Below are 11010 nucleotides of genomic sequence, written 5' to 3' on the forward strand. Positions count from 1 at the left end.
CTGCGCTTGAGACAGGTGCATTCCACCTCCTATATCGTGCTCAATTGTATAGGCTTGAATGGCCTTTTGCTGCTCCTCCAACCTCTGAAGCATATAGAGGGTTGAATTCCACCTCGTTACCACTTCTTGCTTCAGATGATGGCAGGGCAGGTTCAGTAGTTTTTGGTGGTGCTCCAGTCTTCTGTTCGTGGTGCCTGTACGCCGAAAGTGTCCCGCAATTCTTCTTGCCACCGACAGCATCTCTTGCACGCCCCTGTCGTTTTTTAAAAAATTCTGCACCACCAAATTCAAGGTATGTGCAAAACATGGGACGTGCTGGAATTTGCCCATATTTAATGCACACACAATATTGCTGGCGTTGTCCGATGCCACAAATCCACAGGAGAGTCCAATTGGGGTAAGCCATTCCGCGATGATCTTCCTCAGTTGCCGTAAGAGGTTTTCAGCTGTGTGCGTATTCTGGAAAGCGGTGATACAAAGCGTAGCCTGCCTAGGAAAGAGTTGGCGTTTGCGAGATGCTGCTACTGGTGCCGCCGCTGCTGTTCTTGCGGCGGGAGTCCATACATCTACCCAGTGGGCTGTCACAGTCATATAGTCCTGACCCTGCCCTGCTCCACTTGTCCACATGTCCGTGGTTAAGTGGACATTGGGTACAACTGCATTTTTTAGGACACTGGTGAGTCTTTTTCTGACGTCCGTGTACATTCTCGGTATTGCCTGCCTAGAGAAGTGGAACCTAGATGGTATTTGGTAACGGGGGCACACTGCCTAAATAAATTGTCTAGTTCCCTGTGAACTAACGGCGGACACCGGACGCACGTCTAACACCAACATAGTTGTCAAGGCCTCAGTTATCCGCTTTGCAGCAGGATGACTGCTGTGATATTTCATCTTCCTCGCAAAGGACTGTTGGACAGTCAATTGCTTACTGGAAGTAGTACAAGTGGGCTTACGACTTCCCCTCTGGGATGACCATCGACTCCCAGCAGCAACAACAGCAGCGCCAGCAGCAGTAGGCGTTACACGCAAGGATGCATCGGAGGAATCCCAGGCAGGAGAGGACTCGTCAGAATTGCCAGTGACATGGCCTGCAGGACTATTGGCATTCCTGGGGAAGGAGGAAATTGACACTGAGGGAGTTGGTGGGGTGGTTTGCGTGAGCTTGGTTACAAGAGGAAGGGATTTACTGGTCAGTGGACTGCTTCCGCTGTCGCCCAAAGTTTTTGAACTTGTCACTGACTTATTATGAATGCGCTGCAGGTGACGTATAAGGGAGGATGTTCCGAGGTGGTTAACGTCCTTACCCCTACTTATTACAGCTTGACAAAGGCAACACACGGCTTGACACCTGTTGTCCGCTTTTCTGTTGAAATACCTCCACACTGAAGAGCTGATTTTTTTGGTATTTTCACCAGGCATGTCAACGGCCATATTCCTCCCACGGACAACAGGTGTCTCCCCGGGTGCCTGACTTAAACAAACCACCTCACCATCAGAATCCTCCTGGTCAATTTCCTCCCCAGCGCCAGCAACACCCATATCCTCCTCATCCTGGTGTACTTCAACACTGACATCTTCAATCTGACTATCAGGAACTGGACTGCGGGTGCTCCTTCCAGCACTTGCAGGGGGCGTGCAAATGGTGGAAGGCGCATGCTCTTCACGTCCAGTGTTGGGAAGGTCAGGCATCGCAACCGACACAATTGGACTCTCCTTGTGGATTTGGGATTTCGAAGAACGCACAGTTCTTTGCGGTGCTTTTGCCAGCTTGAGTCTTTTCAGTTTTCTAGCGAGAGGCTGAGTGCTTCCATCCTCATGTGAAGCTGAACCACTAGCCATGAACATAGGCCAGGGCCTCAGCCGTTCCTTGCCACTCCGTGTGGTAAATGGCATATTGGCAAGTTTACGCTTCTCCTCCGACAATTTTATTTTAGGTTTTGGAGTCCTTTTTTTACTGATATTTGGTGTTTTGGATTTGACATGCTCTGTACTATGACATTGGGCATCGGCCTTGGCAGACGACGTTGCTGGCATTTCATCATCTCGGCCATGACTAGTGGCAGCAGCTTCAGCACGAGGTGGAAGTGGATCTTGAGCTTTCCCTAATTTTGGAACCTCAACATTTTTGTTCTCCATATTTTAATAGGCACAACTAAAAGGCACCTCAGGTAAACAATGGAGATGGATGGATACTAGTATACTTATGGATGGACTGCCGAGTGCCGACACAGAGGTAGCTACAGCCGTGGACTACCGTACTGTGTCTGCTGCTAATATAGACTGGATGATAATGAGATGAAATCAATATATATATATATGTATGTATATATAATATCACTAGTACTGCAGCCGGACAGGTAGATAATATATTTATTAGGTAATGATGACTGATGACGGACCTGCTGGACACTGTCTGCTCAGCAGCACCGCAGACTGCTACAGTAAGCTACTATACTATAGTAGTATGTACAAAGAAGAAAGAAAAAAAAAACCACGGGTAGGTGGTATACAATTATGGATGGACTGCCGAGTGCCGACACAGAGGTAGCTACAGCCGTGGACTAACGTACTGTGTCTGCTGCTAATATAGACTGGATGATTGATAATGAGATGAAATCAATATATATATATATGTATGTATATATAATATCACTAGTACTGCAGCCGGACAGGTAGATAATATATTTATTAGGTAATGATGACTGATGACGGACCTGCTGGACACTGTCAGCTCAGCAGCACCGCAGACTGCTACAGTAAGCTACTATACTATACTAGTAGTATGTACAAAGAAGAAAGAAGAAAAAAAACCACGGGTAGGTGGTATACAATTATGGATGGACTGCCGAGTGCCGACACAGAGGTAGCTACAGCCGTGGACTAACGTACTGTGTCTGCTGCTAATATAGACTGGATGATTGATAATGAGATGAAATCAATATATATATATATATGTATGTATATATAATATCACTAGTACTGCAGCCGGACAGGTAGATAATATATTTATTAGGTAATGATGACTGATGACGGACCTGCTGGACACTGTCAGCTCAGCAGCACCGCAGACTGCTACAGTAAGCTACTATACTCTATAGTAGTATGTACAAAGAAGAAAGAAAAGAAAAAAACCACGGGTAGGTGGTATACAATTATGGATGGACTGCCGAGTGCCGACACAGAGGTAGCTACAGCCGTGGACTAACGTACTGTGTCTGCTGCTAATATAGAGTCTAGACTGGATGATAAATTATTGATAATGAGATGAAATCAATATAATATCACTAGTACTGCAGCCGGACAGGTACTATATATATTTATTATGTAATGACTGATGACGGACCTGCTGGACACTGTCAGGTCAGCACAGCACCGCAGACTGCTACAGTAAGCTACTATAGTAGTATGTATAAAGAAGAATGAAAAAAAAAAAAACCACGGGTAGGTGGTATACAATATTATATATATATATATATATATATATATATATATATATTATATACAATTTTATATATATATATATATATATATATTAAACTGGTGGTGATTGATTATTAAACTGGTGGTCACTTCAGGTCACGTTGCAACTTGCAACTAGTACTCCGAGGCCTAAGCAGACAATCACAAAATATATTATTATACTGGTGGTCAGTGTGGTCACAACAATGGCAGTGTGGCACTGACTCTGGCAGCAAAAGTGTGCACTGTACGTTATATGTACTCCTGAGTCCTGCTCTCAGACTCTAACTGCTCCCCACTGTCAGTGTCTCCCCCACAAGTCAGATAATACACTTACAGTCACACTATCTATTATCTAATCTAGTATAAAATATCACTTCAGCAGCAAGTAGTATAGTAGTATACAGTATAGTAGTACTCCTCCTAATAATGCTCCCCAAAATACTGTGTCTCTCTCTTCTCTAAACGGAGAGGACGCCAGCCACGTCCTCTCCCTATGACTCTCAATGCACGTGTGAAAATGGCGGCGACGCGCGGCTCCTTATATAGAATCCGAGTCTCGCGAGAATCCGACAGCGTGATGATGACGTTCGGGCGCGCTCGGGTTAGCCGAGCAAGGCGGGAAGATCCGAGCCTGCTCGGACCCGTGTAAAAAACCTGAAGTTCGGGCGGGTTCGGATTCAGAGGAACCGAACCCGCTCATCTCTACTACGTGTGGTTCATAACAGTACCCTCTCCTTAAGGGTGAGCTCCGAACACCCCATGACACCCACGGGGAACATAAACTGAAGTATAACATAAAATACATAACCAAAATGCAAAACAGGAATGAGCCACAGCCGTGGCTCATAACAAAAGCAGACACCGGACATGAGGGGACCGCAGGTATTCCTTTGTTGAATTTGGTTGCCATGGTTACCGATACCATATGATTGTGTCCCTTTGTTGCTTATTTGAATAGATGCTCTCTCTCCCCTATATTAATTCACATTATGCATACTTAAGTACTGGATTTGCTTGTTTGACCATTTTTGAGCTGTGGTTTAGTGTGAGATATGCTGGAGCGCAGCGCCTGCCAGCCCTTGGGCAGTGCAATGTGCTCCAGCAGCACTTCCGCAATGGTGGAACGCACTCCGGCGTCATTTTCGGTACGTGACCCGCACGCCCGGTGTATCGGCTGCAGCACGATCTGTGGGCACTACTGTGTACCCTCATCTCCACAGAGTATATATCGCCTTTGGTATTAACCACTGGCGGCTGGGCTATTTGTTCCTAAGCAGTAGAAAGTGTATCTTGTATGTCTTTTCTGCGATTCGGGCCACTTTCCGGTCGGCGCGGTATTTAAATGCACTCAGTTGTCAGGAGGGTTATGCAGCCACATGCATGATGCCTCCTGCTCTGAGTAAGTAGTTTCCTGCATTTTAATTTTTCCTTAAATGTACAGTTAAGTCTGCATTATATTGATGGATGATTCTGTCCTCCCCCTTGGCAGCAATTTGTGCCGTTAACATCAGTGGCTGCATCTATACCCGATGATGTCCCTTATACAGGTACTCTTTCTCAGTTGTTTGGTGATTATCACTATATTTGGCAGCATTGATGAGTTAATAGTAGCTGTGTGTTGCTGACCACTATTTAGTTCTAATGATTATCTATGCCCTTTTTATGTGACAGCCGGATGGACATTGAGTCCCCGCCATCTGCATATTATATTGAACAATTTCTTGATATCTGTTGATGGCACATTGAGTGTTACAGGTACGGGAGAATGCGAGTTTATCCATTATATTTTGAACACATTGGTGATCTTTCCAACATAGTACACACCTATCTTATCTGGTGGTGTTTTTCTGTGGGTGTGAAGTTTTCCAGGGACCGGTGAGGCATGTGATTGTAACTATGATCATTGTCCTTACAGATATCTTTTTATTTATTGCTGATTCAATTGAACATTTGATGCGATGTATCACCTGTCTTGAGAAAGGTCTGTTAACAGACTGAAACGTTGACATTAAAAGCTACGGTGATGACTGACTGCCTCATACTGATTGACTCCACTACAGCGAGAGTGCACCACCACTTTGTGGATACTGTCTATATATATATATATATATATATATATATATATATATATATGTATATATCTTGATGAAAGTTTTGTTTAATAAAACTGAAATGTTGATACACAGTAGGCACTTCTTGCCTCCATGTTATTAATAATTTTGATAAGTCCTGCGAGTACCGCCGATTTCCCTCTGCACACACATATATATATATATATATATATATATATATATAAAATAAACAGTACAAACACATAGCGTCACTCAGGGACATAAATTCAGAATAGTTCCGGGGCGATGGACGGACCCTTTGTCAAGGTGAATCAATAATAAAGTTCAAACACATACCTTAAATAGCAAAGAAGAAAGCCACCCACCATGTTGCTCCGAAGGAGTAGGTCCGTTAACGTGACTTCCTGCTGGTGACGTCACGGTGCTGTCTGCGGCTGGGATAGCACATACACCCATATTTTGTTACTATGAATACAATATATAAACTAAATACAGTGCTTGTATTCTAAAAGGACATATTTTATTAACATAACATAAACATGTATCATTTGATACTGAAGGAAACAGGGCGGATTCAGTTAATAAAAACCACTGGAAAAAAGGGAGTTAAAAGACACTGGTAAAGGGCAGTCCAACACTCTTTATTACCAGCACAGGCAGGCTACAGCTTCATACACCAGTCTTGCAGTTCAAATTGTAAGGCAGTTCTTCAAACAGCATATGTTACAGCAGTACAGGTTCAAATCGGCATAGCAGCACAGGATCATGTCACAGAACAAGTGACCCTGACATCCCCACACACCCTTCAGGATGCAAGTCACCATCAGAAGCAAAGTCCCTCTGCAGGCTGATCACAGGTGCAGTTTAATTAATTAGCATAGCTCCTGGCAGACAACTGACTTAGGCAACCACCGGACTGGACCCTTTAGTCCCGCTGCTTTTTGCTCTGCTAAACCTGGGATAGCTTGACATTCCACATTATCTTCATGTGGAATTACGCTGTCCCTGCCACACTATAAATATATATATATATATATATACTGGATATATAAAGAGGTATAAATTAGTGATGTGCACCGGACATTTTTTGGGTTTTGTGTTTTGGTTTTGGATTCGGTTCCGCGGCCGTGTTTTGGATTCGGACGTGTTTTGGCAAAACCTCCCTGAAAATTTTATGTCGGATTCGGTTGAGTTTTGGATTCGGGTGTTTTTTTACAAAAACCACTCAAACACAGCTTAAATCATATAATTTGGGGGTCATTTTGATCCCATAGTATTATTAACCTCAATAACCATAATTTCCACTCATTTCCAGTCTATTCTGAACACCTCACACCTCACAATATTATTTTTAGTCCTAAAATTTGCATTGAGGTCGCTGGATGACTAAGCTAAGCGACCCAAGTGGCCGACACAAACACCTGGCCCATCTAGGAGTGGCACTGCAGTGTCAGACAGGATGTCAGATTAAAAAAAATAGTCCCCAAACAGCACATGATGCAAAGAAAAAAAGAGGCGCAATGAGGTAGCTGTGTGACTAAGCTAAGCGACCCAAGTGGCCGACACAAACACCTGGCCCATCTAGGAGTGGCACTGCAGTATCAGACAGGATGGCACTTCAAAAAATAGTCCCCAAACAGCACATGATGCAAAGAAAAAAAGAGGCGCAATGAGGTAGCTGTGTGACTAAGCTAAGCGACACAAGTGGCCGACACAAACACCTGGCCCATGTAGGAGTGGCACTGCAGTGTCAGGCAGGATGGCACTTAAAAAAAATAGTCCCCAAACAGCACATGATGCAAGGAAAAATGAAAGAAAAAAGAGGTACAAGATGGAATTGTCCTTGGGCCCTCCCACCCACCCTTATGTTGTATAAACAGGACATGCACACTTTAACAAACCCATCATTTCAGCGACAGGGTCTGCCACATGGATGGAATGGATGGATAGTTTACTTGACGACACAGAGGTAGGTAGAACAGTGGCCTAATGTACCGTACTGCTATATATTATATACTGGTGGTCAGCAAACTGTGCAAAACTGAAATGCACCACAGGTATGGATGGATCGTATACTTGACGACACAGAGGTAGGTAGAGCAGTGGCCTACTGTACCGTAATGCTATATATTATATACTGGTGGTCAGCAAACTGTGCAAAACTGAAATGCACCACAGGTATGGATGGATAGTATACTTGACGACACAGAGGTAGGTAGAGCAGTGGCCTACTGTACCGTAATGCTATATATAATATACTGTTGGTTAGCAAACTGTGCAAAACTGAAATGCACCAAAGGTATGGATGGATAGTATACTTGACGACACAGAGGTAGGTAGAGCAGTGGCCTACTGTACCGTACAGCTAAATATTATATACTGGTGGTCAGCAAACTGTGCAAAACTGAAATGCACCACAGGTATGGATGGATAGTATACTTGACGACACAGGGGTAGGTAGAGCAGTGGCCTTCTGTACCGTACTGCTATATATTATATACTGGTGGTCAGCAAACTGTGCAAAACTGAAATGCACCACAGGTATGGATGGATAGTATACTTGACGACACAGAGGTATAGAGCAGTGGCCTACTGTACCGTACTGCTATATATTATATACTGGTGGTCAGCAAACTGTGCAAAACTGAAATGCACTACACGTATGGATGGATAGTATACTTGACAACACAGAGGTAGGTAGAGCAGTGGCCTTCTGTACCGTACTGCTATATATTATATACTGGTTGTCAGCAAACTGTGCAAAACTGAAATGCACCACAGGTATGGATGGATAGTATACTTGATGACACAGAAGTAGGTAGAGCAGTGGCCTACTGTACCGTACTGCTATATATTATATACTGGTGGTCAGCAAACTGTGCAAAACTAAAATGCACCACAGGTATGGATGGATAGTATATGTGATGACACAGAGGTAGGTAGAGCAGTGGCCTACTGTACCGTACTGCTATATATAATATACTGGTGGTCAGCAAACTGTGCAAAACTGAAATGCACCACAGGTATGGATGGATAGTATACTTGATGACACAGAGGTAGGTAGAGCAGTGGCTTTCTGTACCGTACTGCAATATATTATATACTGGTGGTCAGCAAACTGTGCAAAACTTAAATGCACCACAGGTATGGATGGATAGTATACTTGACGACACAAAGGTAGGTAGAGCAGTGGCCTACTGTACCGTACTGCTATATATTACATACTGGTGGTCAGCAAACTGTGCAAAACTGAAATGCACCACAGGTATGGATGGATAGTATACTTGACGACACAGAGGTAGGTAGAGCAGTGGCCTTCTGTACCGTACTGCTATATATTATATACTGGTGGTCAGTAAAGTGTGCAAAACTGAAATGCACCACAGGTATGGATGGATTGTATACTTGACGACACAGAGGTGGGTAGAGCAGTGGCCTTCTGTACCGTACTGCTATTTATTATATACTGGTTGTCAGCAAACTGTGCAAAACTGAAATGCACCACAGGTATGGATGGGATAGTATACTTGATGACACAGAGGTAGAGCAGTGGACTACTGTACTGTGCTGCTATATATATATATATATATATATATATATATATATATATAGTTATACTGGTGGTCAGCAAAATTCTGCACTGTCTTCCTATATACTACAATGCAGCACAGATATGGAGCATTTTTCAGGCAGAGAACGTATAATACTGGTGGTCACTGGTCAGCAAAACTCTGCACTGTCCTACTATATAATACTGCTGGTCCCCAGTCCCCACAATAAAGCAATTAGCACACTGAGCACAAATATTTGCAGCACACTGAGCACAGATATGGAGCATTTTTCAGGCAGAGAACGTAGATATTTGCACTTGCAGCACACTGAGCACAGATATTTGCAGCACACTGAGCACATATATTTGCAGCCCACAGAACATAGAAACTGAGAGGACGCCAGCCACATCCTCTCACGATCATCTCCAGTGCACGAGTGAAAAATGGCGTAGACGCGCGGCTCCTTATATAGAATACGAATCTCGCGAGAATCCGGCCGCAGGATGATGACGTTCGGGCGCGCTCGGGTTAACCGAGCAAGGTGGGAGGATCCGAGTTGCTCGGACCCGTGCAAAAAAAGGTGAAGTTCGGGCGGGTTCGGATCCCGAGGATCCGAACCCGCTCATCACTAGTATAAATATATACGTATGTGAGCGAGGAAGCAGGAACTTGGGTGGTTCAGGATGGCAGACTAGACCAAAGGTGAAGGTGACAAGACTGGAACTGATGGTTTGCAATATTAGACTAGAGCCAAAGGTTTGCAATATTTGAATGGAACCGATAACTGAGTATATCAGAGTGGCAGCAATGACTAGGAATATTGGAGTTGAAGCGATGACTAAGAATATCAGGCTGGAACAGATGATGCATTTTATATCGGACTTGGACCAATGATGCTTCTAATATCGGACTGGAATCGATGATGCTTGTAATATTAGGCTGGAACCGATGATATAAATATCGGACTGGAACTGAGGATCGGACTGGAGATGATGATATGACTATCGGACTGGGACTGATGATGTGACTATCAGACTGGAACTAGTGATCAGAATGAAACTGAGTAATATGACTATCGGACTGGAACCGATGATTACACTGTGCTGAGTTGGAAGTCACAGGTATATTGAATCTGGCTTGAACTGAGAAATGCTCTGTGCAAAGCTGAACGCAGCAGGTGTGATGATTTAGGCTGAATGCAGCAGAGCTAATTGACTCATGCTGGAACTGACATGATGTTTTGCAGGAGAATGCAAACACAGTGGATTTTTAGTAGTCAGGCTAGAACTGACGAGCACTCACAGAAAGTGTCAGAAGAGTGGTCTGAAATCAGATAATTTTTAGTGCAGATGGTATTAATTCAGGAGCTGGTGATATGCTGAGGCAAGCAAGTAATGAGCACTGAGAACCTGCTGCAATCACTGAATGCACACATCTGTTTGGTACTGCAGGTGTGACACCCGAGAGTCTCACAAAGAATTTCAGAAATAACCCTCAATTTCAGGTCACAACACATTGCAATACAAAATAGATTACGCACAGACAATAATTTGACATTACGTTTTTAGGAATGTATTTAACTGGAATGTTTCAAAGAGTTGCTCTCCGCTGTAAACTTAAGAATAGCATTGCATTACCAATAACTGATAATTTAGCATGCATGACTACACAGTATAAAAAAATACAATTCAATGTCTGACAACTTATCACAATAAATTTTAAAACGGAAACAATTACATCTAAAGTAATTTAAAATGGGGGCCCTGTAAAAGTACTGTAAGTTATATATAAGTCTTGAGTGCGCAAGACCTTGGACCATTCCCAAGGGTTTATCCCTTGGTAATGGTTATTCAGTCTGTGGGGACTGAAACAAATGAAAGTTTATCATATTAAATCCAGCTGATCCTCTTTGGACTGTTGTGAAG

Source organism: Pseudophryne corroboree, chromosome 1, assembly GCF_028390025.1.
Source record: "Pseudophryne corroboree isolate aPseCor3 chromosome 1, aPseCor3.hap2, whole genome shotgun sequence".
Lineage (NCBI taxonomy): Eukaryota > Metazoa > Chordata > Amphibia > Anura > Myobatrachidae > Pseudophryne > Pseudophryne corroboree.